The following is a 20668-nucleotide window of genomic DNA, read 5'->3' as shown; positions in this document are numbered from 1 at the left end:
TTTGAAATTTTACATAAAGGGTATTCAAAGATAGGGCAAGCTTTTTCATCAGTTTGGGCCGAACATTTTTAGTTACCAATATATAAATGTATGTATGTATGTCTGTTTGCATGTCTGCCTTAAACTTTCAATAGAGGCGACGGATTTTATCAAGATCAGTATCGTTTTAAAGTTCGACCTTTCATACGAGAAATATCGAAAACTTGGCTAAAAACATTAATGTCTTCCCCTTCAACTAGGAACTTTTCTACAGGGGGGGGGACTTTTTTCGCCGATATTTTTTAAAGTTATCCTCTCCTTTAGATGGTCTAGCCTTAATTTAAAAAAATGTCGCTTCCGGTTTTGCAGTGGTCGTAACAGCATAAACGTTAGGTTTTACCACATTCTTTTCCTCCTTTGTGGTACGGGTTCGAGCCTACCTTCCTACAACCACTTTTTTTATTTTTTTTGCTCAACATACACATCCAAACACCCGGGCAACGCCGGGCGCCCATGCTAGTATATCTATAAAAGTGAACGTGTCTGTGTACATTTTCCTTGGCAATAACTCTGTCAATTTTCAGTCTACAGACTCGAAATTTGATATACATGGTACTGAGATTTGGGAAAATCGATGTGATTGGTTTTCGGCCAGAAATTTGGCGATTAGGGGGTCAAAGTTCAACGATTTGACCTTTGAGAACTCTACCAAGCTCCTCCGATAATTTGGGGTCTAAATACTTGAAATTTTAGATATAGGTTCCTTGGAAATGGATCTAACTTAATAACTTGATTTGAGCCCAAAATGATACATTTTAAGGGGTCATAATAGGGGTCAAAGTTAAAAATACATACACCTCCAAATACATACACCTCCAAAACACCCGGGCAACGCCAGGCTGAAATACTAGTATATCTATAAAAGTGAAATTGTCTGTGTGTGTGTGTGTGTGTGCACATTTCTCTACCAAATAGCTCTGTCAATTTTTGGTCTAGAGACTCGAGATTTGACATAAAGGGTATTGACATTTGGGAAAATCTTTGTAATCAGTATTCGGCCAGAAACTTGGCTGTCAAAGGGTAAAAGTTCAACGATTTGACCTTTGAAAACTCTACCAAACTCCTCTGCCAATTTTGGGTCTAAACACTTGAAATTTTAGATGTAGGTAACTTGGACATGGGTCAAACTTTTTAATTTGATTTGAGCCCAAAACAATAAATGTTAAGGGGTCAAAATTGGAGTCAAAGTTAAACAAAATTTGATCTCTGCCTCAGCCAACTTTTGGTCTAAAAATTTGAAATTTTACATAAAGTGTATTCAGACATAGGGTAAGCTTTTTAATGGGGTTTTGGCCGAAAATTTGGCTGCCAAGGGGTCAGAGTTCAAAAGATTTTACCTTACCTTTGCGGTTTAGCAAACTCTTCAGCAAATTTTGGGTCCAAGCATTTGAAATTTTACATAAAGGGTATTCAGACATGCAGAAAGCTTTTTAGTCAGTTTTTAGGCGAAAATTTGGCTGCTAAGAGGTCAAAGTTGAAAGAGTTGACCTTTACAGACTCTAACACACTCCTCCGCCAATTTTGGGTCTAAACACTTGAAATTTTAGATGTAGATTACCTGGATATAAGTTAAACTTTTTAATATATACATATATATACATATGCACATAAAGTTATGAACAGTACATAGGGCCTGAGCAACGCCGGGATAAACTGCTAGTAGTTTAATATTTGGAGATTTACAAAGAATCTGAATCAGAATCGGTAATTGTATTAGGATCGAGGATTTCGTATGAAATCGGTAATTGTATCAGAACAGAGAAACCTATTGGAATTGTCCTATCACTAATATATATCTTAATAATTATAAAACTTTGTGGACCGTCCGAGCAACCTTGACTGCTTGCTTGCTTGCTTGCTTGAATCTCGTAATAAATAATTCTTCATAAGTTTTGGTTCTAGTTTCGATTTTAGCTGATGGCACTAAAGTCACACCTTTTTTTTTTTTTTTTTTTTTTAACTTTTTTTACTTTTGAAATGACTACTATATATTGGGTACAATATAATAATCAATAATAATTTATAGAGAATTGATATTATATGTAATAATATAAATAAAATCTTAGAATGAGTGCTTTATACCAAACGTCTTGGGTAAATATGGTATTGTGGTGACTTTTCTTTATCTACTAGCCTAGGTGGCCGGCGTTGCGCGGGTGTTTGGATGTGTGTGTTGAGCAAAAAAAAAAAAAAAAAATGTGGTAGTAGGCAGGCAGACTCGAACCCATACCACGAAAGAGGAAAAGAATGTGAAAAAACAAAAAAAACATGACGTCTTTGTCGTTGCGTTCATCACCAAACCGGAAGTGGTGATGGTTTGAATTAAGGCTAGTCAATCTAAAAGAGGGAATGACTTTTGAAAATGTCGTCGAAAAAAGCAACCTCTCTTTGTAGAAAAGTGCCCAGTTGAGGGTGAAGGAATTAATATTTTGCGCCAATTTTTTGATATTTGTCATTTGAAACGATACCGATCTTGTGAAAATCCGTCGCCTCTGTTGAAAGTTTTAGGCAGACATACATATATACATACATATATTTAGACAGACAGACATCTCCTTGCCACTGGACTCAAACAATGCCGATTTAGGAGACGTGTGGTTAGAGATTGCGCAACTCCTGCCTCACAATGACATATGCAGCTGCCCCCACAAGGTGTATACTTTGTCTTTCTAGACTGAACAGAGGCATCGGTGAACAACTTCTTCTCCATTGTATTTCTATCAACCTCAATACCTATACTTTTTATATTGCTGATAAACTTTTCCTCTTTTGTTTATTCTTTAATTTCTCACACGATAATATCACAAATGTTAGTACTCCCACAGTATTCCTCATCTATCTACTGTTAATCCTTCCATCTCATTAACTTTTATCTTTGGCCTTGATAAGTATCGACTAAATAGCAAAAAAGATAACAAAAAGACCATATAAATTCATTTCGCTGCTATAGTTTCAATGTTCACATTACTAACTTATCTTCCTTAGATAGCTAAATCTAGACACACTCGATTTCATTGTCGCGCTATGATAAAACAACACAAGATGAGTATTTGATGTAAATCAGTTAAGCTCTGGATTTGTGTATGTTATACTGTTATGTAGCATTAAAAAAAGAGTCCTAATATGGTCTGTCGCTAGCTGTCTGGTCACGTCAGTACCCAGCAATTTTCTTCTAGAAGGGAGGAGGGGGGCCCGGCCCAATCTACTTCTGCTAGACTATCCATAAACTGTCACTAAGCTCACTGTTACTTCTAAAACTGTCCATAAACCAACTCTAAATACAGGGGGCGTGCAATAAGTAATGCCCCTGACCCACTTTCAGTTGTCTGAGCTAGCTGAAATTTTGCATGTGCAATGATTTATACCTCTACGGATTATGTGGTAAATTACAGCTCTGAACTAATTGTGGTTTCTGTTTTACAGGTGTTTGAACTGAGTAAGGTGTGAAATGGAGCCTGTTGAATGTCGAGCAGTGATCCTGTTTTTGTATTTGAAAGGACGCACACCACAGGAGACTTTTGATGAAATGAAAGAAACTTATGGTGATAATGCCCCATCATATGACCTTGTAAAACGCTGAATGAATTCAAACATGGCCGGAAGTCTGTGGAAACAGCTCCCAGACCTGGTTGCCCCCTTCTGCCATTGATGAGGCAGCTGTCCATCAAGTTGAGGCTGCCATTTTGGAAGATCGGCACGTTACTATTCGCTAAATAGCCCAAGATGTAAAGATTAGTACAGGGTCTGTGGAAACTATCATTCATGACCATTTGCATATGAATAAAGTGTCTGCCAGATGGATTTCTAGGTTGCTCACACCATTCCAGAAGTGAAAATGCGTCAAGTGCTCGAGGATGAATTTGGAGATGTGCCAAGAAGATGAGTCAAAGTTTTTTAAAAGACTGATTACACAGGATGAAACCTGGGTCCATCACTATGATCCAGAGACCAAAGCACAGTCAATGCAGTGGGAGTACATGGACTCACCACCCCCAAAGAAGGCAAGGGTGCAGCCCTCCGCGGGCAAGGTCATGCTCACAGTCTTCTGAGACCAGGATGGAGTAGTGATGACAGATTTCCTGGTAAAGGGTACCACAATTACAGGAGCCTATTATGTTTCACTTTTGAGGAAATTAAGTGAAGCTATCAAAATCAAGAGGCGGAGCAAGATCAGCAAAGGTACCCTCCTCCTGCAGGACAACACTCTGGTCTACAACTCGCATGTCGCCAGATCAGAAGCATGGGCGTGTGGTTACGAAATCCTTCCCCATCCTTCCTACTCTCTTGACCTTGCACCCTCTGACTTTCACCTCTTCCCAGCCATGAAGTTGTTTTTGAAAGGAAAGCGTTTCCCAGATGATGCAGCCTTGATTTCTGAAATCACATTGTGGTTGGAGGACCACACTGGGGTGTTCTACAAAAACTGTCTCCAGAGCTGCATTAAACGATGGGAGAAATGCATAACTCTGGGTGGTTCCTATGTAGAGAAAGACTAATAACTGCGCCAAGTTTCGTTGCTCTACTACTGTAGGAAGTGGGTCAGGCGCATTACTTATTGCACGCCCTTCGTATATTGACCTTTATGTGCGAGTTTTTGTCCGTCAGACTTTGATTAACAATCCTATTTCAGAAGGCTTTTGTGCATCATTGCAAATAACTTCCTCTACATTGTCTTTTTACTAACTTTAATTGGTGGACAACTTTCTATACCTTTGTTCTGCTGATAAACTTATTTCCTCTTTTTATTATAATTTTTGCATTTTTTTTTATATATATATATTTTTATACTTCCAAACACTTGGGGGAACGTCGATAGTATGACACCGACACTGATTTGTACTACATACACACAGGCTCCTTCAGTCTTTAACAGACTATGGATTCCCATGTAGGGGTGTCTGTGCGTAAAATTTTGTGGCAGGAGGTGCGCAATCTCCAACCACACTTCTCCTGAATCGACATTGTTAAATACCAGTGGCAAGTGAAGTGTATATACAGGACGACTGGAAACAAATGCCGAGATAAGCGGAGAGCATATATAGCGCCTAAAATTCCCAAATGGTTACTCATCTGGTATTAACCAGGCTCAACATTGCTTAACTTCAGTGATCTGATGAGAAACGGTGTGTCAATGTGATTATGCCATACAATATGTAAAACAACTCCAACACTTTCCAACATGATGGAGAGGAAAAGCAGTTATCCAATATATATCTATCTCTCTGGTAATTTAGTGGGGAAAAAATTATCTCCCTTGCTCATTTGCCACGTGAGACGAGCAGCTTCCTGCATCTATTACGTCACTAACACGGTATGTGACTTTCACTCGAATTGGAAAATGTGACTATTTTTATTGGTAATCTTAGTAGAAATTGACACACCCACATCTAAATGCTACACAAATACAATGAAGGAAAAAGTGAAAGTATAATTCCCTCATTAATTTATTAGCTTATATATATATATATTATTATATTAGCTTATATCATCTATCAACGCTGACGTCAACTTTAATTTCTCTTCCTTGTTACAAATTTAATGAGCAGATGAGTTCTTTGGGAGAAAGGAAGTTAGGAAAGAATGAGTTATTGAACTTGTTTGGTGATTAGGGCAGTCGAGGAATAAGTTTACTGTCATCATTCAAAGTTATAGTTTAGCAATGATTAATTGCATTTTAATGCGTTTTGCTTGGTGATTAAATATTTTGTCTTTTCATCATCACCATATTCGGTTAAAGGTCTTTTCTATGCTTATATGTATTGGCCGGCTTTTTAAAATCGACTTCCAAATATATCGGTGGCCAGGTTCATATTTATCACTTCCTCCCACGTTTTCCTTGACTTTCCCCTATGAACTAACCATGTTACCTCAACTGTTCTACATTCTGCTTGGTTGTCCATCATCATTCAATGATGATGATCTTATCATGAGCCTGCTGATGCTTAGATACAGCATTCTACATGGTGTTCTGTGGCTTGACATTTAACTGATGTGCCCAAGTTACCTGAGTTGGCATTGGATCATGATGGACTCCACGCTGTAGCCGCCTGCACTCCCCAACACCTGTGTGTGCGGCACTCTGTCTCTCCATGTGTTCCCAAGGATCTTCTGGAGGTCTCTAGACTTCTCATATGGCAGCTATAAGTCATCTAAGATTCACATCCACCTCGTCATCCAATAAACAGGTGTTAAACATTATGCGTCCCAGATATTTTAATGTGAGCACCGTGAGCAGGTGTTGCCCTGCTGCTGTGAGAGTTATTGGGTTTGGTGAGAGGACAGCACTGTCTTCTGGGTGTTGATCGTCAATCTTATTCTGGTGTATGCAGTTACAGCTGTTCTAACTGACCCTGTTACCTCAACTGTTCTACATCTACTAACCCAAGACCTCTCATCTATTCCTTCAACTTCACTATACCATCCATATTAAATCTCCAATCCAGATTTAATCTTCCTCAAAGGTCATTAAATCTAAGCCTGTTTTTAGAGATTCACATTGCACATCAATGGTATTATTCTTTTATCATTCCTCTCCATGCAACACATGTCCCCAACCCTCATTGGCCAGTTTTAACTTCCATACATTATTACATTGCATACATATGCATGATAGATTCTTCCCTTCGTTGAGATAATTTGAATATTCACAAATTGTGATATATACCTTAGAAGAAAGTTTCTAATATAACTAAATATATTATAACCATTACCTATATATTAATACGATAGCGTGTGTGTTAATTGGACAGATATATAGGCTTATTTATGATTTAAATAAAGGTGGTATACTGCGAGTTATATTTTCCACTCTATAGTGGTGTCTCTGCTACAGCTTAACCACGTAGGATCATACTTCCCCCTCCTTCTTCACTCCCCTACTCCTTTCCTTCACCACACCTCTCTCCAAAACTCATACTGCTCACATTCACAAAGTATACACCTCACTTTCTTCCAGAGCGTAAACTACATCTTATAAAAAAAACGAACATAATTTTGACTCTTGTTTCAATATCGTTTATTCTTTGGTCTGATGAAGTGATATCCTTGAATTGGGACTCCACTGAAACATGTATGCACATATGTAACCAATAATGTTTGTACAATAAACAGACTATATATGTTAATATATAATGAGTAGCTAAAGACATAAATAGACAGAAAATTGTCTGAAAGTGCCCATGTCGTAGTAGATAAAGCACTTGGTAAAATTTAGTTATACGGCATAATCACGTTTGACACACCCGTTCCCGTCAGATCACCGAAGTTAAGCAACGATGAGCCTGGCCAGTATCAGATGGGTGACCACTTGTAACTTCCAGGTGTTGTATGTGCTCTCCGCTTATCTCTGCATTGTTTTCAGTCGTCATGGACTTCTCCTTGCCACTGGACTCAAGCAGTGCCGATTCAGGAGAGGTGTGGTTAGGGATTGTGCAATCCTTGCCACACAATTACACGTGCAGCTGCCCTTAAAAGGGGTATTCTTTGTCTTCCGAGACTGAACGGAGGCATCTGCATCTCATCTGAAAATTTAGTTGTAATATACAATCTTCTGAAAATTGACGGTATATGCGACACTCCAAAATATAATTGTTAATTACTTATGATTTCTGAGCTGGATTAAATCTGACGATATGAAATAAAATGGAGGTGGAAGGACCTGGATACTCAACGTTTCGCCCGATTTATGCGGGCTTCTTCAATTACTTAATTACTTATGACTTCTACATGGTTACCAACATGAGAGCATGCTACCTCCATATATTAGATAAAGTGTTTTGTTCAAAATTCCGAGCAGATTACCGAGTTAACCAAGATACATCTGAAGAAGATCGGAGGTTACATCAACCCAAACATTATGCACATAACATTCAATATGAGATTACTCTAAATAAAATCCGCATCCCACCCAGCATCACCTCACCCAGCATCCCGATTACTAAAATAACAGCACTTAAAATGTTCCTTACATTTCTAAATCTTTTTAGATTCATATTATTAGGACTATTATTCTCATCTTGACGTTTTGTTCGATGTAACCTCCGATCTTCTTCCGGTAAAAATACTATTGCAAATTACTTAGGACTACTATCTAGTCATAGCTGATAGAACGAGAGAAAGCTATCTCCGCATATTAAATAAAGGGTTCGGTTCATAGCACCACTAAACTTATAACTAGGGCTAGACTCATTCGTTTGCACAAATATCAATGAGCCTAGAGGGAGCGGGGGGGGGGCGGATGTGGCGTGACCGCCTCTGGAAGCGGTAGAACTCCCCATTGGAGGGAGATTAAGACTCCCAAAACACTGAAGAAGGGCAACTATGCTTGTATTAACTGTTAAGCCTTATTGCATGCTCGGGCAGCAGCGTCCAACTTCACTGAAAGGAAGAGTTAAGTTATGAATTTTATTATGTTTTGGTGAAACCGACATATAAATTTTATTGTTTGATGGAAAACTGGCAATATGTCCTCTTGAGCGAAGGTAACGGTTCTCCTGATCGTGAGAACCGACACTGCAAGCGTTTGCAGAATCACCAGCACACACGCAGGGAAATCTGGGATTACCCCGGGATGACGTATTGATTGGCGATTGGTCTAGGGAACAACCTACCCTACTCTATCACCTCACTTTAAAAGCGCATGTCCACGCCAAAAATCAGTTGGAGAGTTGAAGCTTGGTCTTGAGATAACCTAACACTAATCGAATTGTAAATTTGAGTTGAATTAACTCGTAGAATAGAGAAATCTGAATTTGTCTTTCTTTTGTGTGCATGAAATTCTATTCACTTCCAGCCTGATACGGCATATCAACCTGAAGGTGAAATCGATGCTGAAACCGACCAACCAGATCCCGCTCCGCCGAGAGAACTCGCGGAGAATTCCCTGTTAAAGATGATCACGACGTGTGTGTGATGGTTCACACCTGTTACTAGTGACCCAGAAAGGTCACATTTGGTGACCTGTGACAAGAGCCCGTTCACATGACAACAGAATATTCTTTTTATTGTTTTGACTCGAGTACATATCCGACAAAATTAGACACAGTTAATCAACTGAGAACCACATCAAAAGCATATAAGATATCAACGCATACACACTCGAGAGTCAAAACAATGAAAAAAATATGCTGTTGTCCTAGACCCACGTATAACTAACATAGCTAAGATTATTTAATAATAAATTCTTTTACACATTTTTTTATAACCTCAGCATTCTCGAATTACAAGAACATTTTCGTTATATTGGTAACTTGAAGAGTTCTTACTATATGATTATATATAACTTCGTACTGTTCATCCGAATAATGCCAGGTTTCCCTTTCTGCCAAGAATAAATGGCTAATATCTATAATCAACAACATTAAATATTTAACTACTGCCACTATCATTCCAGCAAGAGCAACTAAATGCCGTGATATGGCATCGGTAAAATTGCTGCCAATGTCAGATTTGAAAGCATTTCTTAATAACATTGTTGAGTATGGTTGTGAGGCTGACAGTTTTCTGTCATATTTGGAGCCGGTGTCTCTCAACTAACGACAGTACTGGCCAATCAACTACTTGGACAGATTTCCTGCAAGCACTGTTGTCACATCTGGAACTGGTGATCATACTTTAACGGACATATGATATGTTTAAACAAGTACTTGCAACAATTCTGGAAGTTATTCTATTCTATTTTCAAAGTTATCCTATTCTATTTTCAAAGCATATTTTAATATTAAGAATTAAATTTGACGAATGCATAGTTCGGTATTTAGTTCTCTCCCACTACCAGAACTTAGACACCAGGGTCGGAAAGTGGGATTGAGAAGCCAACGCCCTAGAGGAAAGGCACTCTGACCTGCAAAAAGTGCCTAGGCAGTTCCGCTGGTATTCTTTGGTGAGGGCGCCTCAAGTGATTAGCAATAAACGAGAGAAGGCAAAGCCTGGGAGAGTGAACCTCCTAGAACTACACAGAACTAAACTCCCATGATCATTACTGGAATGGTCTAATCTGTTTATTGGGGGGGGGGGCACAGGCCAAATACATAGTTAAATCTATTGTTTCTAATTGATGCCTTTTAAAATTATATCCGATTTGGTCCAATTATTTTTGGGGATGATTGAAATCGAATTACATTTTATTGTGATGAAGAACATGGGGCCACTATTCACAATGAAATTATGTAGTTTAAAAGACATAACGCATCGATTACCATATGAAAATTAGACTAAGTATTATTTTTTATTTATTCACTAGGAGTAGTCATGCAGGCCTTCATCAAATATTTCTCTTTGAGAACAATTTTTGGTGTTATCTGGAGTTTGAGTGAAAATACGTCTCCCCAGATTTCCAATACTCTCCACCTTTTTCGATAAACTTTGCAGATGAATTTGCGTTATCACAACAACAGCTTATTATCATTATTATTATAATTATTATCATCATTATTATTATTATCATCATTATGGGTCCTGTATATGACCTTAAACTATATCCAGTGGTGAAGCCCCAGCTTGTGGGCTTTGGGGAGTATGGAGTGTTGCAATATTTTGGAGTGATAATGGGGTATGATCCCACACAGTCGGACGATTCTATTTATAAACGATGCTGCTAAGAACTGACGAATCAAATAAATTCACGTTCTGATACCAACCAATCAGAAACCAGAATTGCTTCATAAATATTAAACCTTTTCTGGAGCAACTTCACATGTTCTTTTCCCGGGTTTCGACACGGTAAAAATATTTTGTTCTGTGGAACTGTCTACTACAAACAAGTCACCTACCAGGACTTGTGTGTAACAGCGAACCATCTGAAACTGTTCTGAAACTCAAAATGGCTTACACTTCTACACTTAATTGCCATTGCTCTCAGGTCCACTCTGACCCAGAGTGGTAGTACCTGTTAGAGTCCCAACTATGGGTTAAATAGAAACCGACTTGAAAAAAAAAAATTCTATTAAAAAGATTTTTTTTCAAAATTCGACATTAAATAACCCGAAAAGGGTTGATATGCCGTAAAACAAAAACAATCAACCAACTATTATCATTATTATTATTATTATTATTATCATCATTATTCGTTTATGGTATTCAAATTGATGTCTTTCTATTGATATTCAAAATGGTTGGTTTTTGGTTTCGTTTTATCGCATATCGAACTTTTCAAGTTATCCAATGCCAAATCCGGTAATTTTAGAAAAAAATGTTTTATGCTTCAATTATGTTTTAAAATATTTATTCATTATGTTTAGTTGTTTTGTTTTACGGCATATCAAACTTTTTGGGGGTTGTTTAATGCTGAATGCAGTAATTTTATAAAAAGTTTTCATGCTTCAAGTTCTTTATCTCTTCAAATATTTATTCATGGTGTTTGGTTTGGTTGTTTTGTAGAGATAAAACTATTGATTTTGTTTTTGACTTTGCAGAACATGATTGAGTTTTGCAAAGGAAAAAATAAAAAAAAACAATAACATCAATGTTTGGCATATTTTAGGTTAGAAAACCGGTATCTTCAGACAGCACTAAACCAGAATGAGGAATGATATGATTTAATTTTACATGGACAATTTGTTTTTAATTGTTTTTAACACTTTCAAAATAATAAATTGTTAGCTTATTCTACTAAAGATCATGATTTTTTTTTTAACAAGAGAGTATTTCTCATACTTTTTTATGGAAATCGCTCCAGACAAATCATTAAGTCATTTGATCATATTATTTGAATTCTTCAGATTACTGTTCTCATTTTCAGTGTTATTTTTACAACATTTCGGCCGATGTAACTTCCGACCTTCTTCAGGTTTGTCCTGTTGAACTTGGGAATCTTTGAATCATGCTAGCCCCAATAAATTTTTAAATAAAGGGTTCTGTTTGAAATTTCATGCAAGTTCTCAAGTATGTCAGAAAGACTCCTGGATTCTACAAGATACACTTAAAGCAGGTCGGTGGTTACATCGACCGAAACGTTATGAAAAAAAACACTCAAGATGAGAACAGTAGTCTAAAGAATGCAAATAATCAATCGTCATCTCAAAAATTCAGAAGTTATTTTATGTAAGAAAATAAAAAACTATTACTTCAAGATCAAAAACTAGCCAACAATAAGTGGACGGATTCCAACCCAGAAAACACGAATTGTTCCTCCTTTGTCGTTCATGGAATGTGAGGACTAAAGAGCAAAATAAGGGAAGTGAGAGTCACGAGACTGCCGAAAGCCAACACCCACTTTCTATTCTCGTTGCTGCATTAACAAGAATAATAAAATTGGCTTTTTAATAACTTTATTTTACTGTAAACATTTTATCCACAAACAGCCTTTAACAGGAAAACTTCTTTTACTGACTACCAGCTAGCCAGTGCTGGAGAGAGAGAGAGAGAGAGAGAGAGAGAGAGAGAGAGAGAGAGAGAGAGAGAGAGAGAGAGAGAGCGCTAAACAAAGCTACCAGTTTAAATTTGAATACGAAAACAGCTTTACTTATTTTTACATCGTAAAATAGGCCCCCCTTTGTGGTTTTTATAATATTGGCTAACACAATGTCTTAAGAATTGCCTAAAACCTAAGATGGCTGGAATGCATGTACATATATACATCTATAATAAAACTAGCAGGCCGACCGATGTTACCCAGTCGTAAAATATATTTTAATTCACACAAAACTGAGACATGTACAAATGAGTATTAGGTTTTTTTTTTCTAAACAGTCTACTTTTTGCAAGTAAAAAAAAAAAAAAAAATAGTCGACCTGAGATCGAAACCAAAACCTATAGACAGCGAGTCAAGTATGATAACTATTCGTCCAACATGACGCACTCTTTAAAAAGTGTTTTCTAAACTGACTTATACTTAACATACGGAATCTGTAATGTCAACCATTCACGCATGCACAATCGTGAAAAAGTTCACAAACAGAAAAATCCGACGACTTCCAGGTATCAATTTTTCAATTTTGACCCCTTAAAAGACGTTTTTCCAGATGAAAATCGGTTAAAACGTTTTTCACATGTCTGAATCACCTATATACCAAATTTCCAGTCTTTAGATTAAAAATTCGTTGAGTATATAGGTTGAGAAGTTTATTCACACACACACACACAGACACGCACACATATTCTCACTTTTATAGATATATAGATATGTATATACAGTGTATCACAAACATGAGTACACCCCCTCACATTTCTTCAAATATTTAAGTATATCTCTTCATGGAACAACTCTGAAAAAATGATTTTTTGACACAATGAAAAGTAGTCTGTCTGAAACATAACAGAGTTAATTTATTTTCCCCTCAAAACAACTCAAAATATAGCCATTAAAAGCTAAATCCCTGGCAACAAAAGTGAGTACACCCCTTACGAAAAGTTGTCAATATTAACATATAACATGACAACTCTCAATATTTTGTTTGGCCACCATCATTATTCAAAACTGCCTTTACTCTCCTGGACACGGAGTTTACCAGAGCTTCCCATGTAGCCACTGGAATGCTCTTCCACTCTTCAATTACGACGTTGCGGAGCTGGCGGATATTTGAGACTTTGCACACCTCCACCTTCTGCTTGAGGATGCCCCAAAAATGTTCTATTGGGTTCAAGTCTGGAGACATACTTGGTCAGTCCATCACCTTTATCCTCAGCCTCTTCAGTAAAGCAGTGGTTGTCTTGGATGTGTGTTTTGGATCATTGTCATGCTGGAACACTGCTCTGCTACTCAGATTCTGGAGGGAGGGGATCATGCTCTGCTGCAGTATTTGACAGTACATGTTGGAGTTCAGGTTTCCCCTCAATGAAATGTAACTCTCCAATACCTACAGCACTCATGCAGCCACAGACCCCATGACATTCCCACCACCATGCTTGACTGTAGGCATGGCACACTTATCTTTGTACTCCTCACCTGGTCACTACCACACATCCTTAAGGTTATCAAAACCCCAAAAATTAAATTTAGTCTTATCAGACCATAGGATATGGTTCCAGTAATCTATGGATTTTTTTAAATGTCTTCAGCAAACTGTTTGCGGGCTTCTTGTGTATTGCCTTCAGAAGAGGCTTTCTCCTTGGATGGCCGCCATGCACACCAATTTGATGTAGTGTGGAGCATATGATCTGAACACTAACAGGCTGAGCACCAACCTCCTTTATCTCTGCAGCAATGACAACAGCACTCCTACGCCAATCTTTCAAAGAAAGCATTTGAATGTGATGCTCAGCACGTGCGCTCAGCTTTCTTGGACGACCTACCCGAGGCCTGTTCTGAGTGGACCCTGCTCTTTTAAAATGCTGGATGATCTTAGCCACTGTGCTGCAGCTCAGTTTCAAGGTGTTAGCAATCTACTTGTAGCCTTGATCATCTTTATGTAGTGCAACAATACGTTTTTTTAAGATCCTCAGAGAGTTCTTTGCCATGTGATGCCATGTTGGAACTTCCAGTGACTGGTAAGAGAGAGAGAGTGTGAGAGCTGCACTACAAATTTGAATACACCTGCTCCCTATGAACATAGTTACACTAATGAGTCACATGACATTTTGAAGGGGAAAAAAGCATTACTCAATTTAGACATTCAAAGGTGTAATTTTTTAAGATTGTATTCACTTTTTAGGAGTGTATTTTCTTAGGAGTGTACTGACTTTTGTTGCTAGGGATTTAGCTTTTAATGGCTATATTTTGAGTTATTTTGAAGGGAAAATAAATCAACTTTGTTATATATGCTGCAAACAGACTACTGTAATGTGAGGGGTGTACTTACTTTTGAGATACACTGTGTATATATATATATATATATATATATATATATATATACACATAGGCAACAATAAGAATGGAAAATGAAGTCACAAAAACTATATATTGGTGAATGTAGAATGGTCCATTTATTTAATAAAGGTATACACACCTTTAGTTGGGGGATAGAGGGACCCTCTTTATACCAAGGTATTTCAAAGCCTTATGCTTCTCATCAGAAGAGTAGAGAAGATGCTTTGTAACATAATGGGGATGCGACGTCTAGCGTGGGATTCATCAGGAACGAAATAAATCAATGAAATTATTGATGTTGTAAGGGGGAATAATATCGAATTCCTAGAAGAAGGAGAAGCGTATTATATAAAGTGTAATGTAAAAAGGTTAAAAAACTTTCTTAAATAATGTACGTCGTTCATATTATACTATATATATATATATATATATATATATATATACACTTGTGCCCGATATTATTCATACCCCTCGGATCTTTGAGATTTCTATAAGAATATTGCTCAAACCAGAAGGTAGACAATATTAAAGGGATTTCAAACAATAAATCAAGCATAAGCATTTAATTTAAACTCAACAAATAAATAAATTATGCAAGTTTAAAACATTATACAAAGAAAAACAATAATGGCACTAGTTCAAAATTATTCATACCTTTCTTACTAATAGTCAATAGCATGCCCTTTATTCTTAATAACTGCCTGTAACCGTTTTGGATATTTATCAACAAGGTTTTTACAAGCATCAACACTGATTTTTGACCATTCTTCAATGCAGTAGTTCTCCTAATCCCTCAAATTTCTAGGTTTCCGCTTTTTAACCTCAGTTTTCAATATGTTCCAGAGGTTTTCGATAGGGTTCAGGTCGAGACTCTGGCTAGGCCATTCCAAAACATTAATTTGATTATCCTCAAACCATTTCTTGACTATTTTGGCAGTATGTTTTGGATCATTATCCTGTTGAAGGACCCAGTTTGGTCCTAAATGGAGCTTCTCCGCATCCTGTCTAATGTTTTTCTGGAGTATCTCCAAATATTGCTCCTTCTTCATGGTTCCATCTATCTTGACCAAACTAACTGGACCACTAGCCGAAAAGGAGCCCCAAAACATTAGGCTACCACCACCATGTTTCACCGTGGGTATGGTGTTCTTTGGGTTGTAAGCTTCTCCTTTCTTCCTCCAAACGTAAGAAGCATCCATATGGCCAAACAATTCAATTTTTGTTTCGTCAGTCCACAAAATACTTGAGAAAACGGACTCTGGAGAATTCACATGGGTCCTAGCAAACTTTAGACGTGCTGCAAGGTGTTTTCCGGTGTGCAATGGAGTCCTTCTTGGTCTTCTTCCTTTCAGACCATTTTCATGCAGAGTCCTTTGCAATGTTTGCCTTGATATTTTTATGCCAGAAGACTCCAGATTTTCTAAAATGTCCTTAGTAGTGGTGGTTGGATTTGCATTAACACTTCTTACAATATTCCTGGTGGCTCTAGCAGACAGTTTCCTTTTCCTTCCTCTACCAATCAAGTTGTTTGTTGTGTGGTGGCTCTGGAATTTTTTGATGATGCTGTGTACTGTTGCTGTAGGGACCTCAAATTTCTTGGAAATTGACTTGTAACCTAAACCATCCTTATGTGAATTCACAATTTTAGTCCTAAGATCATTACTAAGCTCTTTTTTCTTCCCCATTCTAATAATTTTTATTCTTTTATTGGTTTTCAGTTGATATCATTTTAATTTCTGAAAAATGCAAAAAACGAAATGAAATTAATCAAAGGTTGTATAAAAGCATTCAAAATAAGAATCAAACAGGAAACAAACAGTCAGAAACTCGATTAATACTGAAAAAATAAGGGGGTATGATTATTTTTTAACATTGCAGATTTTATAAATAGCTGTATATTTCTTTTATTACAAGTATCCCGAGATTTTAAAATGACGAAAATGATCAGAAGAGGTTTATTAAGAATATGTATCAATATGGACGTAAACAATAAATTCTTACAAAGTTACACCTAATAAACTCAATTTTCAAGGGGGGTATGAATAATATCGGGCACAAGTGTATATATATATATATATATATATATATATATAGGAAATTTATTACTGTGAGTCCAGAATGAGTTTACAAATTGTTTCAACTAGAGGAAAATCCTCAAAGAGAGGAAAAATCCAACTAGCATCATCAGAATTCATAGATGGACTAAGTTATAAAGTCAAATAAAAATGGAAAGATCGTAGATAAAGGGGAGTTAGAAAAGAAGGGGGAGTGGTGGGGAGAGGACGTTGGAGTTTAAAGTAGTAGGAGTGTATTAAAAAGAGAGGGGTTTATAATTAAATATTAATTATGTGTAAATTCTTATATACGTGTTTTTTAACAGTTTAAACTTAAAAGACGCTACTTTTGTTGATAACGGCATAAGTAACAGTTAATTTAAAGGATCACCATGGCAACAGGTTGGAAAGTTAATGTTAGTGAAGGAACGGGTTGAAAATGGGGTTTAAAGTAATTTAGCCGGGCGGAGAGAGATTGAAAGATATTTATTGTTTATAAAATGGAAAGAAAAAGAAAAGGAAAAATAAGTTAATGAATTATACTTTACAGGTTTATTTTAATAGTGTGATGATATATATAATTAAATATAATAAATAAATTAGCCGGGCAGGTAGAAATAATACGTTACAGGTTTATTTTAATAAAGTAAAATAAAATAGGTGAAGGAACGGGTTGAAAATGGGGTTTAAAGTAATTTAGCCGGGCGGAGAGAGATTGAAAGATATTTATTGTTTATAAAATGGAAAGAAAAAGAAAAGGAAAAATAAGTTAATGAATTATACTTTACAGGTTTATTTTAATAGTGTGATGATATATATAATTAAATATAATAAATAAATTAGCCTGGCAGGTAGAAATAATACGTTACAGGTTTATTTTAATAAAATAAAATAAAATAGGTGAAGGAACGGGTTGAAAATGGGGTTTAAAGTAATTTAGCCGGGCGGGGAGAGATTGAAAGATATTTATTGTTTATAAAATGGAAAGAAAAAGAAAAGGAAAAATAAGTTAATGAATTATACTTTACAGGTTTATTTTAATAGTGTGATGATATATATAATTAAATATAATAAATAAATTAGCCGGGCAGGTAGAAATAATACGTTACAGGTTTATTTTAATAAAATAAAATAAAATAGGTGAAGGAACGGGTTGAAAATGGGGTTTAAAGTAATTTAGCCGGGCGGGGAGAGATTGAAAGATATTTATTGTTTATAAAATGGAAAGAAAAAGAAAAGGAAAAATAAGTTAATGAATTATACTTTACAGGTTTATTTTGATAGTGTAATGATATATATAATTAAATATAATATATATATAAATAAATAGCCGGGCAGGTAGAAATTATACGTTACAGGTTTATTTTAGTGAAATAAAATAAAATAGGTGAAGGCTTAAGTAAGTAACTTAAATAATAGAAAAAAAAAAAACATTTTTAATAAGTAACACACAAATATAAGCACACGCATAAATATGTACAGCAAATGCACATACGTAAATGGGGGAAAAGCACATGCGTGATCACACATACATATATATATATATATATATATATATACATATACACATATACACAAACATACATATACAAACACATATATATATATGTACACATACACAGATACGTAAAAATACACGCATATATACATATATAAACATATATGCAAGTACACATACATCCAGATGCAAACACTTACACATACATATATATATACATATACATATACATACATATATATACATATAAATATAAATTAGCTGGGAGGGGGGGGGAATTGAAAAATATTTTATAAATAATTTTTAAATTTTCAGGCGTTGTAGTTGAAGGAAAGAGAGAAAGAGAAAAATATAAATTAATGAATTATAAGTTACAAGTTTATTTTACTAATATAGAAATAGGTAAGAATATCAGTAAGTTAATCAAATAATAAAATTCATAAAATTATTAGGGAGATATTTATAATAAGTGAATAAAACACATACACACAGAAAAACACACACACAAAAATACATGTAGAAGATACGTAACCAAATACAAATATATATAAAAAAAACACATACATATACACACATATAGAAGATACGCACAAACACAAATACATATATATACATACATATACACACACACATATATATACACACATATAAATACATACATACACACACATATACATACATATACAAACACACACACATACACACGCACACACACACATATATATATATACATGTGCACATATATATACACATATATATATATATATATAAATTAGCTGGGCAGGGAGAAATTGAAAAAATTAATTTTTTGTTTTTAATTTATTATTTATAGTTTTTTGAATTGTCGGGCGTTAAGTTGGAAGAAAGAAATGAGAAATAGAAGGGTAAATAGGTGAATTATACGTTATAGGTTTATTTAATAAAGTAAAAAAACTAAGGATATAAGTAAGTTAATTAAATAATAAAAATTAATATAATTATTAATAAAATGTAGATGGTAAGTAGATAACAAAAACACACAAAAACATACACATGAGTACACATGTAAAAAATACACACATCAATGGGGGAGAAGCATGTGCTTGAGTATATGTACAAACACAAATACGAAAAATATGTAAATAAGCTTTGTGTTAAAAAATATGATAATTATTATTGAAAGAATTAGTAAGAGGTAAATATAAGAGAAAAGCGTATTATATATGTTATATGTAGATGGTAAATTAAATAATTAATTAAAATAGAAGGTAAGTAAATGATTAGTTGTTAACAAGTAGATAATAGACCGAGAGGCAAGTCGAAGGATACCAATTGTGATAAGTACGTAATTGAAATAATAGAAATCGAGACCTGATTATGGAAATAGCCAATAAGAGACTATGGGGCGAGAACCTTTAAATAATGACATAAGGAGTGATTAAGGCAAAGGGGGGGGTACAAAAATGAGTTTGGTAAAGAGAGATGTAGCTAAAAAATGGTGGGATAAATAGGTGGGGGTTCTGTGGAGGGGTTCTTTTAAAATGAATGGGGGACTATATAGTTTAGGTTGTAAATAGGGTGTGTGTAATTCGTTAGTGTTAGATTTTAGGGGTGGGTTATAGTTATTATTAGAAGGGTGAGAAGTTGCTTAAGAGGTGGGATTTATAATGTTTACAATTAAGTGAGGTTTCAGTTTTTTTATTTAGAAGTTTATCTCTATCTCTAAAATTAGTAATCAGTAATTTTTCAGTTAAGCATAAATAACATGGGGAGTTTAGTGATTTACAGGTACTAGCTCTATTAAGAATTTCCCAGCTAATAATTGGGGTGAGGTTGTTTCGGGTAAGTAGTAGATAGTGGTTAGTTAATGAAGTACTATTTGGGTGGTTGGGGTTATTTAGGGAGCATTTATGCACTCTAAATCTCTCTTTGAACGTGGTGCTTGAAAGGCCAATGTAAAATTTTTTGTTTTGTGGGTCTTCAGCAGGGGCAATAGTTGCTTTGTAAACCACATTTGTTGAGAGACAATTTTGCTGGAGCGGGCATTGGGGTTTGTTAAGGCAGTTACAATTATTTTGACCATTGTTATTATAGTTGTGGTTATTTAGTATTTTATTGTTGTGTTTTTTAATTTTATTTTCTAGATTATTTGTGCAACTGTAGCTAAGCTTAATAGTGTTCTTATTAAAAATTTTATGTAGAATATTACTAGGGGGGAAGTGGTGATTAAGAAGCATGAAGAATTTTTTACCTAATTTAGTTTTTATCATATTATTATAGGGAGGGTTAAACCAGAGGACTTTGCGGGATCTGTTATTCCTATTTGTATTGTTGGGTTTATTAGGGTCCAAGTAT

The 20668-nt window shown here is 35.5% G+C and overlaps 1 protein-coding gene and 1 pseudogene across 1 annotated transcript in view; one reads left to right on the top strand and one right to left on the bottom strand.

Moving 5' to 3' along the window:
• The window catches only part of LOC145263137 (diacylglycerol kinase zeta-like), a 1403365-nt gene that overhangs the window by 896297 nt on the left and 486400 nt on the right, over nt 1–20668 (bottom strand). The gene's annotated exons all lie outside the window — the stretch shown is intronic.
• On the top strand, nt 7253–7370 carry LOC145263319 (5S ribosomal RNA; annotated as a pseudogene).

This window comes from Euprymna scolopes, chromosome 38, assembly GCF_053919585.1.
Source record: "Euprymna scolopes isolate OS-2025 chromosome 38, ASM5391958v1, whole genome shotgun sequence".
Classification (NCBI taxonomy): Eukaryota; Metazoa; Mollusca; class Cephalopoda; order Sepiida; family Sepiolidae; genus Euprymna; species Euprymna scolopes.
The sequence above is the reverse complement of the archived record's forward strand: the minus strand, read 5'-3'. Positions and strand labels throughout refer to the sequence as shown.